Source organism: Ranitomeya variabilis, chromosome 1, assembly GCF_051348905.1.
Source record: "Ranitomeya variabilis isolate aRanVar5 chromosome 1, aRanVar5.hap1, whole genome shotgun sequence".
Taxonomy (NCBI): domain Eukaryota; kingdom Metazoa; phylum Chordata; class Amphibia; order Anura; family Dendrobatidae; genus Ranitomeya; species Ranitomeya variabilis.
Window position 1 is genome coordinate 861,776,510 of NC_135232.1, and position 22,996 is coordinate 861,799,505.

The 22,996-nt window shown below is 42.8% G+C and overlaps 1 protein-coding gene across 2 annotated transcripts in view; it reads left to right on the forward strand.

Annotated features, from left to right (window-relative positions):
* Nucleotides 1-22,996, forward strand: part of GRID2 (glutamate ionotropic receptor delta type subunit 2) — a 1,941,594-nt gene that overhangs the window by 1,051,992 nt on the left and 866,606 nt on the right. The window lies entirely within an intron of this gene.

Consider the following 22,996-nt stretch of genomic DNA (forward strand, 5'->3'; position numbering starts at 1 on the left):
GGGACCAGGATCTATGTCATCACGCTGCCCACACTCTGCGTTCACCTTCATTGGCTGAGAAATGGCGCTTTTCGCGTCATTGAAACGCGACTTTGGCGCGAAAGTCGCGTACCGCATGGCCGACAAGCACAGGGGTCGGATCGGGTTTCATGAGACGCCGACTTAGCCAAAAGTCGGCGACTTTTGAAAATGATCGACCCGTTTCGCTCAACCCTAGTAATAAAGATTCTTTATTATTATAGTCAGGTGGCTAAAAAACTGAGTGAGGAATAGCAAATCGCTACTAAAATGCGAGGTTGTGAAAAGCAGTTTCATTCAACAGGTACAGTGGGTACAGAAAGTATTCAGATCACTTTAATTTTTTCACTCTTTGTTTCATTGCAGCCATTTTGTAAATTCAAAAAAGTTATTTTTTTCATACTAATGTACACTCAGCACCCCATCTTGACTAAAAAAAGAAATGTAAACATTTTTGCAAATTTAATAAAAAAGAAAAGCTCAAATATCACATGGTCATAAGTGTTCAGACCCTTTGCTCAGACACTCATATTTAAGTCAGATGCTGTCCATTTCCTTGTGATTCTCCTTGAGATAGTTCTACTCCTTCATTAGAGTCCAGCTGTGTTTAATTAAACTGATAGGACTTTATTTGGAAAGGCACACAAGTCTATTTAAGAGCTCACAGCTCACAGTGCATGTAAGACCAAATGAGAATCATGAGGTCAAAGGAACTGGCCAAGGAACTCAGAGACAGAAATGTGGCAAGGCACAGATCTGACCAAGGTTACAACAATATTCCTGCAGTACTCAAGGTCCCTAAGGGTATGTTCCCACTGTCAGTAAACGCTGCAGGTTGGATGCTGCATACATCCACAGCATCCAACCCACAGCGGCCAGATGTTACAGCATAGTGGATGGGATTTGAAGAAATACCATATCCACTATGCGTGCAGGGACACCTCTGGCTTCACTGCAAAGACAAACATGAGGCACATCTTTCGAGACCACAGCATGTCAATTTATCTTGCGGAGACGCTTAGTCTCCGCCAGATATATTTCCCATCCAATGTATTGGGATTTTGCATAGTTCAATGAACACTTGCGGAATCACCTGTTTTCAAAAACTGGCAGCGCTTTGGAATGAGCGGACATGTGCTGTGTCCAAAGCGCTGCCGGTTCCTGACTGGGGGAACATACCCTTAAAGCACAGTGGCCTCCATAATCCATAATCCTTAAATGAAAAAAGTTTGGGACCACCAGAAGTTTTCCTAGACCTGGCCGTCAAGCCAAACTGATCAATAGTGGGAGAAGAGCCTTGCTGAGAGAGGTAAAGAAGAACTCCAAGATCAAGATCACTGTGGTTGAGCTCCAGAGCTGCAGTAGGGAGATGGGAGAAAGTTCCACAAAGTCAACTATCACTGCAGCCCTCCACCAGTCAGGCCTTTATGGCAGAGTGGTCCAACAGAAGCCTCTCCTCAGTGCAAGACATGTGAAAGCCTGCATAGAGTTTGCTAAAAACACATGAAGGACTCCCAGACTATGAGAAATAAGATTTTCTGGTCTGATGAGATTAAGATAGACCTTTTGGTGATAATTTTAAGCAGTATGTGTGGAGAAAACCAGTCACTGCTCACCATCTGCCTAATACAATCCCAACAGTGAAACATAGTGGTGGCAGCATCATGATATGGGGGTGTTTTTAAGCTTCAGGGACAGGACGACTGCAGTTACAAACTGTTTAGAAGGAATATTGTCATAAAAGCAGTAGTTCACCAATGAATCTTTTTGCAGCAGAAGAAATAAACATCAAGCTTGCTTTTTGATGATATTGGTAAAACTGTCCAGCAGTTCTATTTTCTCAGAACTGGTAGCAAGTAACTTCTCGGAGAATTATGACCAAAAGTGGTCTTCATAGAACAATTATGGCAAAAAAAAAAATCTTCAAAATTGAAATAAGGACAATCAACTTAAGTATGTACGAAAATATAGAAACAAGGGTGAAGAAAAAGGCAGCAAGTTCTCCAGACTGATGAGTCAAAATGTGAATTTTTTAGCTGTAACAGAAGGTAGTTTGTTTGTGAGAGACTGAATAAATGGTACAAAAATGAATATCTGCTGGCAACAGTGGAGGTTCCTTGCAAGTTTGTGGCTAGATTTTAGCAAATGAAATTGGGGATTCGGTCAGGATTTATGGAGTCCTAAATGCTATGAAATGCATTCAGACATTTATCCATCATATAGATGTCTAATTAGCTTTAAACCTAAAATATAAATCAAATCAATATTTGGTGTAAAAGACAAGCAACAGAAAAGCAGGCAGGCAGATGCTATAACTGACCTAGTCATTGTCATCCACTGTAGATGAATGATACAATGAAAATTGGAAATAATCAATGTCTGATTCATCAGAACAAGTGTAATGTTTTTCACGCTTGCTGGGGATTATCTGGTTTGCGCATGTGTGACAAATCCACCAGTCTCACTGAATACCCTCACTGTCAGGACACTGGAGGCTGGATATGAGAAAGCAAAATGGGTTACTTCTTGCCACTAATTCAATCTGCTGAGCCAAGAGTCCATGTAATCAGGTCTTAGAGTATCTGCTGGAAATAGGACACAGTCTGTTAGGTGTCGAGTTCCCGCCCATCTCCACTGCAGTCTCCCATTCTCCTCCAGCTGCAGCGGAGCCTGCTCAGCAGAGAAGTCGGTCCCAGCATCTGGCTCAAGCTGATTCTGTGCGGCTGGTTACTGCTGTCCTTCCAGGCTCAGCCATCATAAGCAGTACTGATCAGCGGCGAGCAGGCACTCCTGGGACTAAGTCCTGCTTTTCTTCTTTTGAGCATGCCCAAGGGACGACCTCTCATTGGAGGTTGGGGTCACATGTTCAGGCCCTGTAGCAGCTCCTATTGGACCACTAGGAAGGTCCTGGAGAACTTCCGCTTCAAAAGGTTCACATTGCCGCACGCCATGCGCTAGTATAAACTTGCTAATGTGTGTGTGTGAATGTATGCCTGTTGATGGATGAAAGCTATGAATAATTCCTATCTTTAGTGTTGTTGACTGTTCGTAAATGGTGGAAGCTACCTAGCGCCTGACAGTGCTATCCCGCACATCTAGCACACGATGCTGCGACTGTTAGCAGTGACCGCCAGTGCAACGCTGTGCACTAATAAAGCGCTTTCCTGGCCCAAGTTTAGGTGGTTAGTGGCGTCCACCAAAGCGGCGCTGCATGCACTCTTGTGCATTAAATTCCTGGTTCTGTCCTAACAACCGGTCAGTGTAGGGTGGGAATTCCCGCTTAGACTCTGCATCTGACTCAGGGCGTCCTCAGGCGGGGGCTCAAAAGCCACCGAGGGTCAGAGCGAGTCCAATCACCAGTCTACTGGGGCTCATTCATAGGGATCCCACCAGCGTTTTTCAGCTACACCCTGTGACTGCTAACAGGGCATAGCATTTAATTGGCGACCCTGTGAAGCAACAGAGTTCGCTTCCATTCACACTGGGTGAGGTCTAACCCTCATGTGAGCAAGCATCCCTCTGCCATTACTCAGCAGCAGGTTCCATCTCAGTGGACCCCGGGCTGCGAACACACCTTATACCATCCTTATAATTAATTGCCCTAACACAGTCTAATTATAACTGTACATGTGTATTCATTTGATGTGTCTTTGCTGAAGAGTATTAGGTTTACACATTGGCCATCATGTTAAATTTTCTTTACTTGCATTTGTTGTCTCGACTAATTGCTGTAGCCCAAGCCCTGGCACAGGCATGAGAGTATTGACTCTACAAGGATGGAGTTTTCCTGGTCATTCATGCAATCAACAGGCTTTTCTTTGTAGCTTTGCTAAGCAGGGAAAAGAGCTTATTGTAGTAATTAGTGTTGAGCGATACGATACGATACTTGAAAGTATCGGTATCGGATAGTATCGGCCGATACCCGAAAAGTATCGGATATCGCCGATACCGATACCCGATACCAATACAAGTCAATGGGACACCAAGTATTGGAAGGTATCCTGATGGTTCCCAGGGTCTGAAGGAGAGGAAACTCCCCTTCAGGCCCTGGGAACCATATTAATGTGTAAAATAAAGAATAAAAATAAAAAATATTGATATACTCACCCTCTGACGCGCCCTGGTTGTAACCGCCAGCCTCCGTTCATAAGAATGAGTGCTTGAAAGTCCTTAGATGACGTCGCGGCCTGTGATTGGTCGCGGAGCGGTCACGTGACCGCAACGCGACCAATCACAAGCCGTGACGTCATCTAAGGTCTTTCAAGTGCTTGAGTGAACGGAGGCTGGCGGTTACAACCAGGGCGCGTCAGAGGGTGAGTATATCAATATTTTTTATTTTTATTCTTTATTTTACACATTAATATCGATCCCGATACCGATTCCCGATACCACAAAAGTATCGGATCTCGGTGTCGGAATTCCGATACAGCAAATATCGGCCGATACCCGATACTTGCGGTATCGGAATGCTCAACACTAGTGGTAATATGTCAATTTGGAATCTCTTTCAAACGCTGGATACAAATTCCTCTATTTGCTTTTATATTAAGTATAAAAGCATTGCTGTCCATTAGTTATTCCTTTGCTTCATACTAATGATATGCCTGTTATCTAAAAGCAGTCCAGCATGTAGCTTGCCATGTTTGTCAGCACAGTTGTTAAAAGCACCATTTCACTTCCAGAATCCTGCAATGGTTGGCTGTCATAGCCAGCATTGAATCCTTTTCACTATGACTGTCAGCCTCACCTTCTACCTGTGCCTCTCAATGTTCCCCTCCACATCCAACTGCTGCTGTTTCTTTAATTCCTGTTCCTTTTTCTCCTTTCTCTAGTCCACATCCTGCTGCATGTAAAATAGACCTTACGCGTCCCAAGCAACCAAAGAGCAGTAATAAACATGTTCATCGACTGGTAGAAGTTGTGCTGGTGTGGTATTTTCCTCAGTACCTGGGGTTCTGCAGTTATGAGGAAAAATTAGGAGAACAGAAGCTGGTATCATTTATGGAATTGAAATTATACTCTTTATAACATTAATAGGATTGGCTGTGGAGTAGGGTAACTGAACAAAACATGGAAATGAAGTCAATGGTGTCATTGTCAAGGGTAACATTATTCTGCTGTGACTTATGATGTGACATATTATATTAGTCACTTTACTTCTTCCCCACTAACACACTTGCTAGAGCCAAATGAAGGCAAGTGTGACCTGCTTTAAGAACTACTATTGACAGGAATGATAGCGTTGCTTTTGCTAGTGGCTTCTTTTGATGTGGTTTTGAGTTTTTTCTCTCACACACTACTATATCTATTGCCAGTGTGAGAGGGGCCAGGGCCGTATTTGTGGCTGGCAAAGTTTGCTCATTCACACCCTGGTCCCCCGCCACATCCACACAATGTCCCCTTTGTAGCATACCTTTCCATCCCCTTTCCAACCTGTCAGGGTCCTCTCTGATCTGCTGAGGTGTTCTTCCTGATGGTGTCAAAGAGAGACAAAGTCCAATTACAACTTAACATAAATGGTTTTACTTGGTTCCATTCTCAGTACGCCCAGCTCAGTTACAGCAACATCATAGGGAACGTCACAGAACACATCCTTTTCTTGCCCTGCACTTTCCCTCACTTCTTCTGGAATGTCCCAGGGGTGCACCGACTCATCCAACACTGCAGGGCTGCTTCTGGTCAGCTTAGCTATCTTCAGGAGTTCCCCTGTCCTTTTCGGACTAGACATAAGGGCATCAACCCATATAGTTATCTGCCACATATTGGAGCTCCCAGCATCCCTTTACTGCTGTGAATTTCGACCCAAAGGCCCTGGATGACTGGGCCCCTACTTAAACCTTATGTGGTCAACTGATTTTTTGGGCTCTACACAGTGTTCCAAATTATTATGCAAATTGGATTTAAGTTTCATAAAGATTCAATTGTTTTGTTTTTCAAATAAAGTCATGGATGGTATTGTGTCTCAGGGATCAAAGGATCACTGAAATCAATCTTAAACACATGTGATTAGTTTTCCAGGTGATTCTAGCTAAAGGAAAATTAATTAAAAATGATGTTCCACATTATTAAACAGGCCACAGTTTTCAAGTAACATGGGAAAGAAAAAGGATCTCTCGGCTGCCGAAAAGCATCAAATAGTGCAATGCCTTGGTCAAGGGATGAAAACATTAGATATTTCCCAAAACGTGATCATCTTACTGTTAAGAGATTTGTGGCCGAATCTGAGCACAGACGTGTTCGTGGTGATAAAGGCATAATGAGGAAGGTTTCTGCCAGGCAAGTTCAGATTAACTGAGCAGCTGCTAAAAAGCCATTACAAACCAGCAAACAAACATTTGAAGCTGTTGGTGCCTCTGGAGTCCCTCAAACCTCAAGGTGCAGGATCCTTCAAAGGCTTGCTTTGGTTCATAAACCTACTATTCGGCCACCCCTAAACAGTGTTCACAAGCAGAAACGGTTGCAGTGGGCCCAGACATACATAAAGACTAATTTACAAACAATATTTTTTACTGATGAGTGTTGAGCAACCCTGGATGGTCCAGATGGATGGAGTAGTGGATGGCTGGTGGATGGCCACCATGTCCCATCAAGGCTGCGACGTCAGCAAGGAGGTGGAGGAGTCATGTTTTGAAAACAAGAGAAGAAATGATCCAGCTGAAGGCGGAGGCAGCTCAAACTTTGAAAAGCTTTATTGGACAACTAAAAAAAGTATAAAGTTCTTCAAAAAATCTGCATAGCAAACACCTGGCACACCTATGAGGATGATCATGTCATGTTTTGGGCTGGAATCATGGGGAAACAGCTGGTAGGGCCCTTTAAGGTTCCTGAAGGTGTGAAAATGACCTCTGCAAAGTATATAGAGTTTATGACTTACAACTTTCTTCAATGGTATAAAAAACAGAAACATGCCTTCAGGAGCAAAATCATCTTCATGCATGACAATGCACCATCTCATGCTGCAAAGAATACCTCGGAGTCATTGGCTGCTATGGGCATAAAATGAGATAAACTCATGGTATGGCAACCATCTTCCCCTGACCTCAACCCTATAGAGAACCTTTGAAGTATCATCAAGCAATAGATCTTTGAGGGTGGGAGACAGTTCACATCAAAACAGCAGCTCTGGGAGGCTATTCTGACTTCATGCAAATAAATACCATCAGAAACTCTCCAAAAACTCACAAGTTCAATGAATGCAAGAACTGTGAATGTGACATTAAAGAAGGGTTCCTATGTTAACATGTAACTTGGCCTGGTAGGATGTTTTGGAGTTAAATAGCTGTTTTGTTCAGTGAATTTGACCTCCTAATGCTGCAAATTCCACAAATGAGCATTTTCAGTTCTTTAAAACATATCAAATGTTTAGAGATTCTGCTGTGCCTAATAATTTGGAACAGTGCATTTTGAGTTTTTATTCATTTTTGAGATTATACTGTTATCATTGGGAGGTTTCTTCAATAAAATTCGATGTATACTCTAACAGGTGATGATTTTTATTAGACTAACTGTCATTTGCACCGACCATTTAGGAAAATCCGATAAAAATATCATGTGCATAATAATTTGGAACATGGTTTAAGGCCCTCTGCACTGTCCAGGCTCCCTGGCCTACTAACTCAGAAACGCTCTGCCTTACCCACAGATGACCCCGCCTAATTCTAACCAGTTCCTATATTATCACTACTTGGTCCCTATGTGCCCCGTTTAGTGGGTCAAACATATTACTATGCTTTCCCTACAAATTAATATGTGTTCAACAGCATTGTAGGTCATCACTATATATATATATATATATATATATATATATATATATATATATATATATATATATATATATATACAGTAGAAAAGGCATGCAAAGTATTACATTCAGAATCGGGGCGTGTTTGGGGCATAAGTTATTCTCTATAGCCCCTTACATCAGTGCCACATTTAAATTACTGGACAGGAATTTAATTTTTACACATTTTTTTCAAGACTTAGGCAGCCTTGGAAAAAATCAATTAGAAAATATCAGCTAGAAAAATATCAACCATGGAATTAATGGTGCTATGTAAATAAATAATAATAATAGTAATAACTAGTGTTGAGCATTCCGATACCGCAAGTATCGGGTATCGGCCGATACTTGCGGTATCGGAATTCCGATACCGAGATCCGATACTTTGGTGGTATCGGGAATCGGAAGTTCCCAGTGTATGGTTCCCTGGGTCTGAAGGAGAGGAGACTCTCCTTCAGGCCCTGGGATCCATATCCATGTAAAAAATAAAGAATTAAAATAAAAAATAGGGATATACTCACCCTCTGACGCGCCCTGGTAGTAACCGGCAGCCTGCTTTGCTTAAAATGAGCGCGTTCAGCACCTTCCATGACGTCACGGATTCTGATTGGTCGCATGGCAGTCATGTGACTGCCACGCGACAAATCACAAGCCGCGACGTCATCCCTCAGGTCCTAAATTCCCTTCTAGGAATTTAGGACCTGAGGGATGACATCATGGCTTCTGATTGGTCGCGTGGCGGTCACATGAGCGGCACGCGACCAATCAGAAGCTGTGACGTCATGGAAGGTACTGAACGCGCTCATTTTAAGCAAAGAAGGCTGCCGGTTCACAGCGGTAAGGTCCAGGCTGCGTCGGAGAGGTGAGTATATCAATATTTTTTATTTTAATTCTTTATTTTACACATTAATATGGATCCCTGGGCCTGAAGGAGAGTTTCCTCTCCTTCAGACTCTGGGAACCATCAGGGATACCTTCCAATACTTGAGTCCCATTGACTTGTATTGGTATCGGGTATCGGTATCGGCGAGATCCGATACTTTGCCGGTATCGGCCGATACTTTCCGATACCGATACTTTCAAGTATCGGACGGTATCGCTCAACACTAGTAATAACAATATCAATTAGAAATGCTACCTGTAATATGAGTGTTGCAAATAGATGTCTCCAATTTGACAACTTAAACAGGTGTGCCAAAGCAGTGTAATAATTTATTTTAAGTTCTTTTGTTTAAAAGAATCAATCACCATTAGTGTTGAGCGATACCTTCCGATATTTGAAAGTATCAGTATCGGATTGGATCAGCCGATATCCAAAAAATATCGGATATCGCCGATACCGATACCCGATACCAATACAAGTCAATGGGACACAAATATCGGAAGTGATCCTGGATGGTTCCCAGGGTCTGAAGGAGAGGAAACTCTCCTTCAGGCCCTGGGATCCATATTCATGTAAAAAAGAAAGAATAAAAATAAAAATATGGATATGTGCCAACAGCCCAACACCACACAGCTTGACTAACATTCACTAGAGAATGGCAGAATTGTCGGCTCCACCATTAGTGCCCCATTTCCTTCACAAATGACAGATATATCACATAGAGCACATGTCATAGGAGTCTGGAGAAACCTCTGTGAATGTTAGGCTGCCTGCTACATTACACAGAATTACTGGTTTGTTGGTGGGTTAGTGATTGTCTTATGAGGCATACAATGGGGAAAAAAGTATTTAGTCAGCCACCAATTGTCCAATTGTGCAAGTTCTCCCACTTAAAAAGATGAGAGAGGAGGTCTGTGAGAGCCAGAAATCGTGCATGTTTTTAGGTGACAAATAACTTATTTTCTACCATAGTTTGCAAAATAAATCTTGCCAAATCAGACGAGGTGGTTTTCTGGATTTGTGTTCTCATTTTGACTCTCATAGTTGTGGTCTACCTATGATGTCAATTACAGGCCTCTCTCATCTTTTTAAGTGAGAGAACTTGCACAATTGGTGGCTGACTAAATAATTTTTTCCCCACTGTATCTTTAGAGGAAAGCTCAAACCTTAATGGGTAAGCAAATGGTACCCTGAATGCTGAACTGGGATGAGATCCTCAGAGCCATTGTAAGATCTTACATTTGTACAATAGGCCTTGGGTTCTTCATGGTAGAGGACAATGTTGAGTCTTAAATGGCCAGAGTTTGTAGGCAGTTCCTGGATGGTAAAAGCATTGATAACATTAATTGTTCCTGTCTAAGCACTTATTGATGCCCTCGTCCAGGTCTTGAGGAATCCCAGGACACTTCTCTGTTTCATCAGTAGCATGACCAGACAACGTTTTTGGCTTCCATTGACTATAAATATGATGCTGACATCAAGCTCAAGAATTAGCAATGGAGAGGCATTTGTCTGACACCCCCATTACTAATTCCGTAGTCAAAAAAATAAACACACACAAAAGTCCTTTATTTGTAAAAATACTAACCAACATTTTCAGTCTTTCATCCACTAATTATAAAAAAATAATAACCTACACAGGTCCACTATAATCCAAATAGAAGTCATACAACGAGCCCCATTTTCTTCATCAAGGGAATGGAGCTCCATTCAGAGAACAAAATTCCATAGACTGGAGCAGCAGCCACTGCCAGGTCTCACACTGTACTCCGCAAGACCCAGCCACTGTGAGCTGAGGTGTAATCGGTAAGGTTACAACCGTTCCTCCTCCGGCGTGGATTTTTTTAAAAAATATGGGTGAAAGATGGAAATTGTTGGGTAGTTTTTTTATATATAGATTTATTTTTGTGTGCTTTTTCAAATAAAGATTTTTTTTCTGTGTTTTTTTCTCTTTTTACTTTCTGAGCTAATAATGGAGGAGTCTGAAAGAGGCCCCATCATTACTAACCCATTTGCTTGATGTCAGCAGACAATACACAGCTGACATCAACCCCAAAATCCCATTACCTTGAGTGTCAACACTCCATAGCAAATGGGAAGAGCCTGGCTAAGTGCCAGAATTAGCGCATCTAATGGATGCTCTATTTCTAGGACAGCTCAGCGGTGGTCATATTAAGCTGGAGAAAGGCCAATATATGTTGCCCTTCCCATTTAAATAATGTCAGCCCTCAGATGTCTGCTTTCCCTTAGCTGGATATTAAAAATATTGTGACCCCGCATCTTTTTTTTAGCATCACCCATTTTTTAATAACCAGCAAGAGCAAAGAAGATAGCTGCGGTCTGATATTAATATGCTGGCAAGGCCAGTGGATATTTCCCCTTCCCAGTATAATAAGATAGGCTCAAGGCTGTATGCTTTCAATTGGCTAATTATAAAAACAGGGGGGACCACATGTCATGTTTAAAAATTATTTTTTAAGTTATTTTATACTGTCATGCTTGCTCATGTGAAGCTTCGGCCAATCACAGACATTACTTGGCATAAGGGTGATGGGGACAGATGTATCCACAGCCTTAAAGCTTGTTGTTTGGCTGAAACAATAACACAGATGTACTAAAGAAGTCCGTGTTCAGGGTTCATTACCTGAGACTTGGTGTCCAGCACGCACTCAGAACTTTACAGTTCGAGTTTTCTCATCCATAGTCAAGGATAAAGTTATGGAGAAGAGTAAAGCAGGGTTAGGTTATTAAAAAATAGTCCAAGCTCTGAACATATCATGGAGCACTGTTCAATCAATCATCCAAAAATGGAAAAAGTATGGCACAACTGCAAACCTACCAAAACATGGCCGTCCACCTGGACATCTCAAGCAAAGAGAGTACTAATTACAGAAGCAGCCAAGAGGTCTATGATCACTCTGAAGCAGAATAACTATTAGTCATATACTCAACAAGTATGGCCCTCATGGAAGAGTGATATGAAGAAATCCATTTTTGACAGCAAGCCATAAGAAGTTCTGTTTGCATTTTGCCAAAATGGGAACAGCTAGAATGTAAAAGAAGGTGCTCTGGTCAGCTCATACTAAAGTCATTTTTTTTTACTAAATGCAAAACGCTATGTGTCATGGAAAACTGACACTGTGCAGCACCCCGAAAACACCATTCCCACCAACAAGCAAATTAGTGACAGCATCATGCTGTGGGGATGTTTATCATCAGCAGAGACAGGGGAAACTGGTAAGAGTTGATGGGAAGATGGGTGGAGCTAAAAGAGAGCAATCCTGGAGGAAAACCTTTTAGAGGCTGCAAAAAACGCAAGTCTGGGGTGTAGGTCAATGAACATAAACATATTGCCAAAACTACAATAGAATGGTTTAGATCAAAGCATCTTCCCTTGTTTGAGTGCCCCTGTCAAAGTCCAGATATAAATCCTATTAAAAATTTGTGGCAAGACATGAAAATTGCTGTTTAGGCACTCTCCATCCAATCTCTCAGAGACAGAGCTAATTTGCAAAGAGGAATAGGCACAATCTTAAGCTTATTGAGGTGTAAATCTATTAGAGACATACCCCAAAACACTTTCAGCAATAATTGCAACGAAAGATGATCCTTCAAAATATTTACTCAGGGGACCCAAGTACAAATGCACATTGCAGTTTTCAGATTTATATTTTTGAAATATTTAGAGAAACATGTGTCATTTCCTTTACACTTCTCAAGTCCTTGCTACTCTATGTTGATAGAGCACATAAAGTCCAAATAAAATACATTTAAACTTGTAGGTGTAATGTGAAAAAATGTGGAAATTTAGGCAATGAATACTTTTTCAAAGCACTGAATATGTACAGTATGTGTATATTTTATATACATAATATAAACAAAGCTACATAAATAATGCAAGACAAAGAGGTCCTTTTTGTAATAATTTTCATTACAAAGGTTATTAAAACAAGCTTCTTGTCTTTTCCTCCTTCCTAAACATAAATACCCTTTAGAGTGTCTTACCAGTTACATTCTTGCACTTCTCATTCAGCTAAAACATATTTCCAAAGTGACTAATGACCTTCATATTGCTAATTCCCAAGGCCTCTGCTCAGTTCTCTACATCTTTGATCTTTCAGCAGTTTTTGATAGAGTCTTTACTCTCCATTCCATCTGGAAATATTGATTTAAGACAGAGCATGGACCTAGTTTAAAGCTTATGAGTCTCATTATATCTTTAGTGTCTCAGTATCAAACTTTCTTTATTATCTGTTGGTCTACAGTGAAATAAATGACCTACATAAAAAATGCAGCTATGTCTAAAGCGTTTCTTCTTTAGTTGGTAAGTTTTTAACATAGGCTGCTGCATTATCGGTAATTTTAGAGTATGTGATAAGAATTTTGCACCAGAACCAATTTCTACACATTACCTCGATTCAGGAATGTTCATCACAATTGTCAATTGCGGTCTAGCGTATGCTTGACTTTTTATCACTTTTTAAAAGGGACTGGAGTAATAATTATTATTTCAAAAGTATTCTTAATTCAAAGGTTCTGTAAATGTCAAAACAGGGTATACAGTCATTATCTTTTAATAGTACTTAAAGGCAACAATACAAAGTGTAAGTGTTATGAGTGACAGACAGGTACAATGTAATAAAGCACCCTTCCAGTTATAGAATACAATCTGTAGCAAAGGGTGAAAAAGTACTTGGTGAGAGATAAAGCTTCAAATATTGCTGATAGGTAGCATCAGTGTCAATATAGGATACATGATGTCTAGGAGGGGTGGGTTTTCAAGTTGTATTAGAAGATTTAAGGTGGGAGATAATCTGATTGTTTAGGGTTGCAAATTTCAGAGTTTGAGTGACGCACAGGAGAAATGTTGTGTGAGGAGTAGTGCTGATCGAGCACTTGAGTGTTCGGCACTCAAATCAAGCAGGTCGTTCGCTCAGATGGGTTTTTACTTGAGTAACAAGTAAAATGGAAGTCAGCGGAAAATAAGCTCACTTTTCTGGATGACCCCAGAGCTCTGAGGGGGTTTGGGCAGAAAAATCACTGAAATGGAGGGAAACAGAGCTCAAATGGAATGGTAATAGCATGGGGAAGATGCCTGGACACATTTCTGACTCCCAGGTCACTGCTAGCACCAATGTTGGTAAATATTGTGCATGCGTGCTGCTTTTTTCACTTACGTCATTGTGCCACTAAGTCTTGTCCCTGCTGAGTCTGGGTTTTCTTATGTTCCTCCATTGACATTTTATGCTCTTCCGGTCATATGCACTGCGCCTCTGAAGACGGGAAGATTACACCCAGCTACAGAGGTACAGTGACGCTGCTGAAATGAATGGTGAGCATGCACAGGAGCTGGCGATTATGTTGGCTCCTGCAAATTTTTGCTACCACACCCACAGGGGCATGATAACATGGAAAAAGGGCTAAGTAGTTTGGGGAAACTAATTCACCATCAACTAGCCAAAGCACTAATTAGCATAGCAAGTGGGGATATTATAAATGCTTTCTTTAAATCTCGTATTGATATGGAAAAACAGGGGGGTTATCACTGCGCTTACTCTCAAAGGCTCTCAAAATGGTGGATATTAGACTGATGGAACACTGTGGAGCACTGTTGCACAATGCTGCGTTATATTGCGGTGCACTTGCGAGTGACAATATGTGCAGCCACTTACTTATGTAGACCAAACCAAGGAAGCTTATGTCGTGCTATGGTTTGTAAAGGTGCAGGAAGACCGGAGCATAGGGAGCATCCTCCCTTACTACTTGTGGGCGTAGGTGCACAGGACCACAGGCGGTGATGTGTGGAGGTAGAAAGAGTAGTGGCGGGCTCCGGCCAGAAGTTCTGCTGCCGTGAAACAGAAACTGAAACTGCCGAACAGCTAGAGAGTGTGACGTCACAAGGCTGATAAGGACGGGTGTGCATAGGGGTCAGACAAACAAACGCGTTTCAAGGGACATAGTCCCTCTTCCTCGGGGTACCCTTCAGTTTCTGTTTCACGGCGCCAGAGCTTCCGGCCGGTGCACACCGCTACTCTTTCTGCCTCCACACATCACCGCCTGTGGTACTATGTGTCACGGGGAGACTAGGTGAGCGAGAGCGAAAAACCCGGGCCCCTGCAGTTTCCCTCAGACTAGGGAAATCCTGACTGACCCTCTACCTGGAGTTTACACTTATGGTGTGCATGTCCAGGCCTCGAACCTTACCCTGACTCCTGTTTTAACCCTAGGCTGATACCTCCACCCTCCACCCAGTGAAGAGGTAATATTCCAATACCCACAGTTAGCACAGACAAGGATAAAGGAAAATATACACCACGCCGCAGTCACTCAGGAATACACTATAAATGTGCAGGGCAAAATAAATACAAATATAGGAAGGCGTAAATAAGACAGAGGAAAATACACCACCAGCAACGAATCTCCAACAACCAGCTCTCCACTCCAGACCGAGATAACAACGCACAAGACAGAAGCTATAATTGGCGACGCCCAAAGAACAGAAGAACTATTTAAAGGCCATGGGAATGGCCCAGCTTCCAATCCGAGGATTAGGTAAATTAACCCCGGAACAGCTAGATAAAATCTAGCAGACGCCAATGAGCAAATAGTGGTCAAAAGCGGAATTACCGCAGTCTGTCGGATGACCTGGTCTGAACATCGTCCGACATGACAGTACCCTGCCTTCTACGAGGGACCCCAGGGCCCTCACGGCTTATAGGACCCGGCTTGTCTGGATGGCGACGATGAAAAAACCTGACCAGCCGATCCGCATGAATGTCCGAGGCTGGTACCCAGGACCTCTCCTCAGGCCCATAACCACGCCAGTGTACCAAGTACTGTAAAGTGCGACGCACTATATGAGAGTCAACCACCTTGGAGACTTCAAACTCCAAATTACCATCCACCAAGACTGGAGGTGGCATAGGCGCTGCGTCCACAGAACCCACCACCTTCTTTAGAAGAGACCTGTGGAACACGTTGTGTATCTTATACACTGTAGGGAGCTCCAATCGGTACGCTACTGGGTTAATGGCGGCAGTGACCCTAAATGGACCAATAAACCGTGGACCCAATTTAAGGGACGGTATTTTGAGTCTTATGTTTTTTGTGGATAACCACACCCAGTCATCCACACTCAGGTCCGGACCTGGCACACGCCTACTGTCACCCACATTTTTGTACCTAGCACCCACACTAAACAGGCGCTGCTTAACTCTCCTCCAGACTGATGACAATTGTGTCCCCAACTGGTCCTCCTCCGGAACGCCGGAAGAGCCCCTCTGACTCAAGGTACAAAATTGAGGATGTAGCCCGTAAACACAAAAAAACGGAGACTCCCCAGACGACTCCTGGTGGTGATTATTGATGGCAAACTCAGCCAAAGGAAGAATGGTAGACCACTCCTCCTGGTTATCAGAGACAAAGCAGCGTAAGTACTGTTCCAAATTTTGGTTCATACGCTCAGTCTGACCATTTGACTGAGGATGAAACGCCGAAGAATGAGATAACTTGATCCCCAGCCGTGAGCAAAATACTCTCCAAAATTTTGCCACAAACTGAGACCCCCTATCAGACACGATGTCAGACGGAACCCCATGAAGTCTGACCACCTCCTGCACAAACACCTGAGCCAGAGTCTTAGCGTTAGGCAACGAAGGCAAAGACACAAAGTGCGGCATTTTAGAAAACCGATCAACAATCACCAAGATGACCGTGTTCCCAGCTGAGGAGGGCAAATCACTGATGAAATCCATGGAGATTTCCGTCCAAGGCTTACTAGGTACCTCAAGAGGAAGTAGTGTGCCAACAGGATGGGAGCGAGGCGTCTTAGCCCTAGCGCACGTGGTACAAGCTGACACGTATGAGACCACGTCCTGTCGGATCTTAGGCCACCAAATCCGACGTGTCACCAACTCCAAGGTACCTCTAACCCCTGGGTGGCCAGCCAGGACAGCATCATGATGCTCCGCCAAAACCTTTAGGCGGAGATGAAGCGGTACAAAAGATTTGACGGGAAGCTCAGATGGTACCTCCTCCTGAGCTTCGGCAATCTCAGCCTCAACCTCGGTAGTGAGAGCCGAAACCACAACACCCTTTTGGAGGATGGGTACTGGATCCTCCCGAGGTTCTCCCCCCGGAAAACACCTGGACAGAGCATCCACCTTAGTGTTTTTAGACCCCGGTCTGTAAGTGACCACAAAATTGAACCGCGTGAAAAACAATGCCCAGTGAGCCTGCCTGGGGGACAGACGCTTGGCTGACTCCAAATACAGCAGATTCTTATGATCAGTAATAACAGTAACCTGATGTACTGACCCCTCCAAGAAGTGTCGCCATTCCTCAAAGGCCAACTTAATTGCCAACAACTCCCTGTTGCCGATATCGTAGTTACGTTCGTCGGACGACAGTTTCTTGGAGAAATAGGCGCACGGACGTAAACTACTCAAAGATGAGCCTTGAGATAGTACCGCCCCCACACCCACCTCAGACGCATCGACTCCCACAACAAAGGGTTTAGATACGTCTGGCTGCACAAGAATGGGGGCTGAAACAAAACTGTTCTTAAGAAATTTAAATGCACACAGCAGCCTCAGGCCAAACAGAGAAATTGGTACCCTTTTTAGTCATGTAAGTTAGCGGTTTAGCAATGATGGAAAAATCCTTGATAAATTTCCTAAACCCAAGGAACTGCCAATGAACAAATAGTGGTCAAAAGCGGAATTCAATTGCTTTCAGTGATATAAAGAGCCCTGACACACATCACCATCAATGAGTTTAAATGACAAACAAAAAAATTCTAACCTTATCACTCCTAAACTCTTTGTGCATAATAATTTGGAACACAGTGTAGGTGAAAGCTGCTGGGTTGGAGGGCATGGGGGACCTGACAAGTTCCTTTTAAGTAGTGGGACTCCTAGACAATAAGTGCAAGGGCTGCCAAAAAATAGAAGGAGGGAATGCAATACACCCTGAAAGACATGTAGAGGAAGGCCTCAGAAACATTTTTTTCCCCGTTTTTAAGGATCAGCATTCCTAGACTGGTAAAGCCTAGTCACTAAGTTTATGGACTACCAAAAATTAGAAGGAGCGACTGCAATACACCCTCGACGAAAAAGAGGAGAGCCTCAAAAAACTTTTTTTTCCCCATTTTTAAGATGTGGGAATTGCATGATGACCCTATAGAAAAGGTTCAGTGAGGGTCACCTGATGATCCTATAAAGATTTTAAGTGAGGGCTGCTTGATAACCCTATAAAGATTTTGAGTGAGGGCCCTCTGATGATGCTATAAAGATTTTGAGAGAGGGCCTTCTGATGACCCTATGTAGTGCCAGCATCTCTGCCTGCTACCCCTCTTAGTAGGCCGAGATGCTAACTTACTCACAGCCATGGACCTTGTCCCTCACTCCCTGCTCCAATTCTGCACTGCACGCAGAACCCCAGGCATTGTGCTTAAAGGGACAGAGGGTGCTGTTCTAAAGTGTCCCCAGCCAGTTCCTGGGAGACACTCATTATTTAAGACAACTCCACTTTAACCCGTTCTTGACCCCAGCTTTTTAGGTTTTGCTTTTTCGTCTTTCTCTCCCCTCCTTCCCAGAGTCATAACTTTTATTTTTTTTTTGTCAATATGGCCATGTGAGGGCTTATATTTTGTGGGACAAATTGTACTTTTGAATGACATCATTGTGTTTAGCATGTCGTGTACTATAAAATGGGAAAAAAATTCCAAGTGCTGTGAAATTGCAAAAAAATGCAATCACACACTTGTTTTTTGTTTGGATTTTTTGCTAGGTTCACTAAATGCTAAAACTGACCAGCCATTTTGATTCTTCAGGTCATTACGAGTTCATAGACACCAAATATATCTAAGAGGTAAAAAAAAATGTGTGCAATTTTCAGATACCCGTAGAGTCTTCATTTTTCGCCCAGGATGATGGGCACACGCCACTGCGCCCAGCTGCCCCTACACCACAGACCTTAGTCTCTGGACCGGCATCATCAGAAGGGGATCCCCTGGAGGTATGTTACCTGTGACAGGTATCCACCTGCAGGAACAGGAAACCAAAACTGAGGAGAGAGGTGCCGCCCCATTCTTTTATCTCTGCTGCAGGTTTCCTGTTCCTGGCAGTGGATGCCATCTCTCATACATGGTGCTTTTATGGTGAAGGGAAAATTTTGTGTTTGTAGCATGATATGTGGGAAAAGGTTGAAAAGTTCCAGGGAGCCGAATACTTTCGCAAGGAACTGTATATATAAGCCTGTCTAATTCCACCACCCAAATTGTTACAGTTTGCACAGGCCATGGAGTCTGCTGGCTCCCAGTACTCTCCTCTTTCAGACCTGTACTTGAAGGTCTCCCAAGAGAAAGAGCAGTCAGAATAAAATGCTCTCCTATCAACGGAAGCTAACCACCCATCTTGATTTACTAACAACTCCGGTGGTGGCTGCATCTACTTTAGCTGCAAACACCACGGCCATGACTCAACACCATGCCAGCTATGTGCCTGGTCCCAGATCGCATCTGTCAGCACCTCCACACTATGCTTGTGATCCTGTCCTTTGTTGGGGGTTTATTAATAGTTGCACCCTGCACTTCAAACTTCTGTTTTATCAGTTCTTTTCTGACTGGGCCAAAAGTGGCTTAGATCATGTCCCATCTTTATGGAGAAATTCTGGCAGGGCTCAATCCCCTATAGGAGAAAGGGAAGCCTCTTGTTTAGAACCTCCAGTCCTTCCTAGAGGCCTTCAGGAAGGTTTTCAATGAGTTCAGCCATGCATAGTCTGTGGTCTCTTCTCTCCTCTAACAGCATCAGGGAAACTTCACACTGGGCCAGTACACTGTACATTTCTGCACCATTTCATCTGAACTCACCAGGAATAATGAAACTCTAGTGGCCACCTTGTGGGAGTGCCTTTCTGGGCAAATCAAAAATGAGCTGGCTGGTTGTGACATACCTACCTCACTGGATGACCTGGTGTCTCTGGCTACAGGGATTGACATCAGGTTCCAGGAGTGCTCCAAGGAGGTGATCCATGAGAGAAGACCCTTATGCCTAGCACCTACCTTCCAAAGGTCGGTCTTGCAGCAAGCCTAAGACTCGTCATCCTCCCCAAAGTCTATGCAAGTTGACCAAGTGATGATGGCCAAGCATTATCAGGAAATCCATCGTACCAAGGGTAGGTGTTTCTATTTTGTTAGTTCTGAGCATGTAATTTGCTCCTGTCCAGAGAAACTGCTAAACTCCAGAGCCTAGGGTCTGTTGGAGTGGCTACCCTGGGCAAGAATTACTCCTCTCCATCATTGTCTCTGATGGTAGCTATTTCCAGTGGTGACATCTGCTTTGTTGAATCAATCTACCTGGACTCTGATTATGCAGGTACTTTCATCCAACAGACCCTTTTGGAGCGATATAATATCCTGATAAAATGTCTACAGGATCCGTTGGTGCTTTCTTTGGTGGATCGAATACGTCTCTATGAGACTAATTTGCCTGTATGCCTGCAGCATATTGAATGTCTGTGGACGTGTTTGATAAAAGGGAGGTTGAGACGTTAAAGAAGAAGAATGTCCAGCTCCACTGAATTCGTGAAGATAAAGTTTCTATATTCACAAAACTTGTAACATAGAGGATACAAACTTCAGCACAGACCAAATAAGTGTGAATATCAACGCGTTTCTGGAGACTAAGCTCCCTTAATCATGTCATGATAGTCCACACTGCAAGCGGGATGAGTATCGTACGAGCAGTACCTGCCTAGGCTACAATCCATCTGCTGGAAAGACATAGTACTATGTGTCCAGAACACCACAATAAAGGATAGAAGTAGTATATCTGGGAGTGTTTTGGGATAAACCAAATACCAACAGGAATTAAACTACCCGAAAAATCAATAAAATAAAGTATAAAAACAAACAATTCAAGCAATTTCAAAAGGGGATTATTCAAATAATTACATGATTTCAAAACTCATATTATTAGACTAAATAATGTTGAAACAAAAAAGTGCAATAATCTATGTAAACCACGTATAAATAGAGGATTACACTGTCTTGCGAAAGTATTCGACTCCCTGGAACTTTTCAACCTTTTCCCACATATCATGCTTCAAACATAAAGATGCCAAATGTAAATTTTTGGTGAAGAATCAACAACAAGTGGAACACAATTGTGAAGTTGAAAAAAATTTATTGGTTATTTTACATTTTTGTGGAAAATAATAAACTGAAAAGTGGGGCGTGCAATATTATTCAGCCCCTTTAACTTAATACTTTGCAGTGATTACAGATGCAAGTCGCTTAGGGTATATCTCTATCAGTTTTGTACATCGAGAGGCTGAAATTCTTGCCCATTCTTCCTTGGCAAACAACTCGAGCTCAGTGTGGTTTGATGGAGATCGTTTGAACAGCAGTTTTCAGCTCTTTCCACAGATTCTCGATTGGATTGAGGCCTGAACTTTGACTTGGCCATTCTAACACCTGGATACGTTTATTTGTGAACCATTCCATTGTAGATTTTGCTTTATGTTTGGGTTCATTGTCTTGTTGGAAGACAAATCTCCTTCCCAGTCTCAGGTCTTTTGCAGACTCCAACAGGTTTTCTGCACGAATGGTCCTGTATTTGGCTCCATCTATCTCCCCATCAATTTTAACCATCTTCATGGCCCAAACCATGATGCTGCCACCACCATGTTTGATAGTGGGGATAGTGTGTTCAGGGTGATGAGCTGTGTTGCCTTTACACCAAACATATCGTTTGGCATTGTTGCCAAAAAGTTTTATTTTGGTTTTCTCTGAAGACAGCACCTTCTTCCACATGTTTGGTGTGTCTCCCAGGTGGCTTGTTGCAAACTTTAAATTACATTTTTTATGGATATCTTTGAGAAAGCCCCTCTTGCACAAAGGCCAGATTTGTGCAGTGTACGACTGATTGTTGTCCTATGGACAGACTGTCCCACCTCAGCTGTAGATCTCTGCAGTTCATCCAGAGAGATCATGGGCCTCTTGGCTGCATCTCTGATCAGTCTTCTCCTTGTTTGAGATGAAAGTTTAGAGGGATGGCCGGGGCTTGGTACATTTGCAGTGTTATGATACTCCTTCCATTTCAATATGACCACTTGCACAGTGCTCCTTTGGATGTTTAAAGTTTTGGAAATCATTTTGTATCCAAATTTGGCTTTAACCCTTTCACGCCGCGGCCCTTTTTCATTTTTGCCTTTTCGTTTTTCGCTCCCCTCCTTCCCAGAGCCATAGCTTTTTTATTTTTCCGTCAATATGGTCATGTGAGGGCTTATTTTTTGTGGGACGAGTTGTACTTTTGAATGACACCATTGGTTTACCATGTCTCGTACCAGAAAATGGGAAAAAAATTCCAAGTATTGTGAAATTGCAAAAAAAGTGCAATCCCGCACTGTTTTTTTGTTTGGCTTTTTTGCTAGGTTCACTAAATGCTAAAACTGACCTGCCATTCTCCAGCTCATTACGAGTTCATAGTCACCTAATATGTCTAGGTTGTTTTTTATCTAAGTGGTGAAAAACAAATTCTAAACTTTGCTAAAAAAAAAAATTGTGCCATTTTCCGATACCCGTAGTGTCTCCATTTTTCGTGATCTGGGGTCGGGTGAGGGCTTATTTTTTGCGTACTGAGCTGACGTTTTTAATGATACCACTTTTGTGCAGATATGTTCTTTTGATCGCCCGTCATTGCATTTTAATGCAATGTCACGGCGACCAAAAAAACGTAATTCTGGCATTTCAAGTTTTTTTCTCGCTACTCTGTTTAGCGATCAGGTTAATGTTTTTTTTATTGATAGATCAGGCGATTCTGAACGTGGTGATAACAAATATGTGTAGGTTGGATTTTTTTAATTGTTTTATTTTGGATGGGGCGAAAGGGGGGTGATATAAACGTTTATATTTTTTTATTTTTTTCCATATTTTGAAAATATTTTTTTTTCACTTTTGCCATGCTTCAATAGCCTCAATGGGAGTCTAGAAGCTGGCTCAACTCAATCGGCTCAGCGTTTGACAGCAGCATTTACCAGGTTAATAGCGGCAGGTGGATCGTGATTCCACCTGCCGCTATTGCGCGCACATGTCAGCTATACATAACAGCTGACATGTCACGACTTTTATGTGGGCTCAGCGCCAGAGCCCACATCAAAGGGGGAGACACGACATGAGCCGTACTAGTTTGGGGCATGTCGTGAAGGGGTTAAACTTCTCCACAACAGTATCACGGACCTGCCTGTTGTGTTCCTGGGTCTTCATGATGCTCTCTGTGCTTCAAACAGATCCCTGAGACTAGCACAGAGCTGGT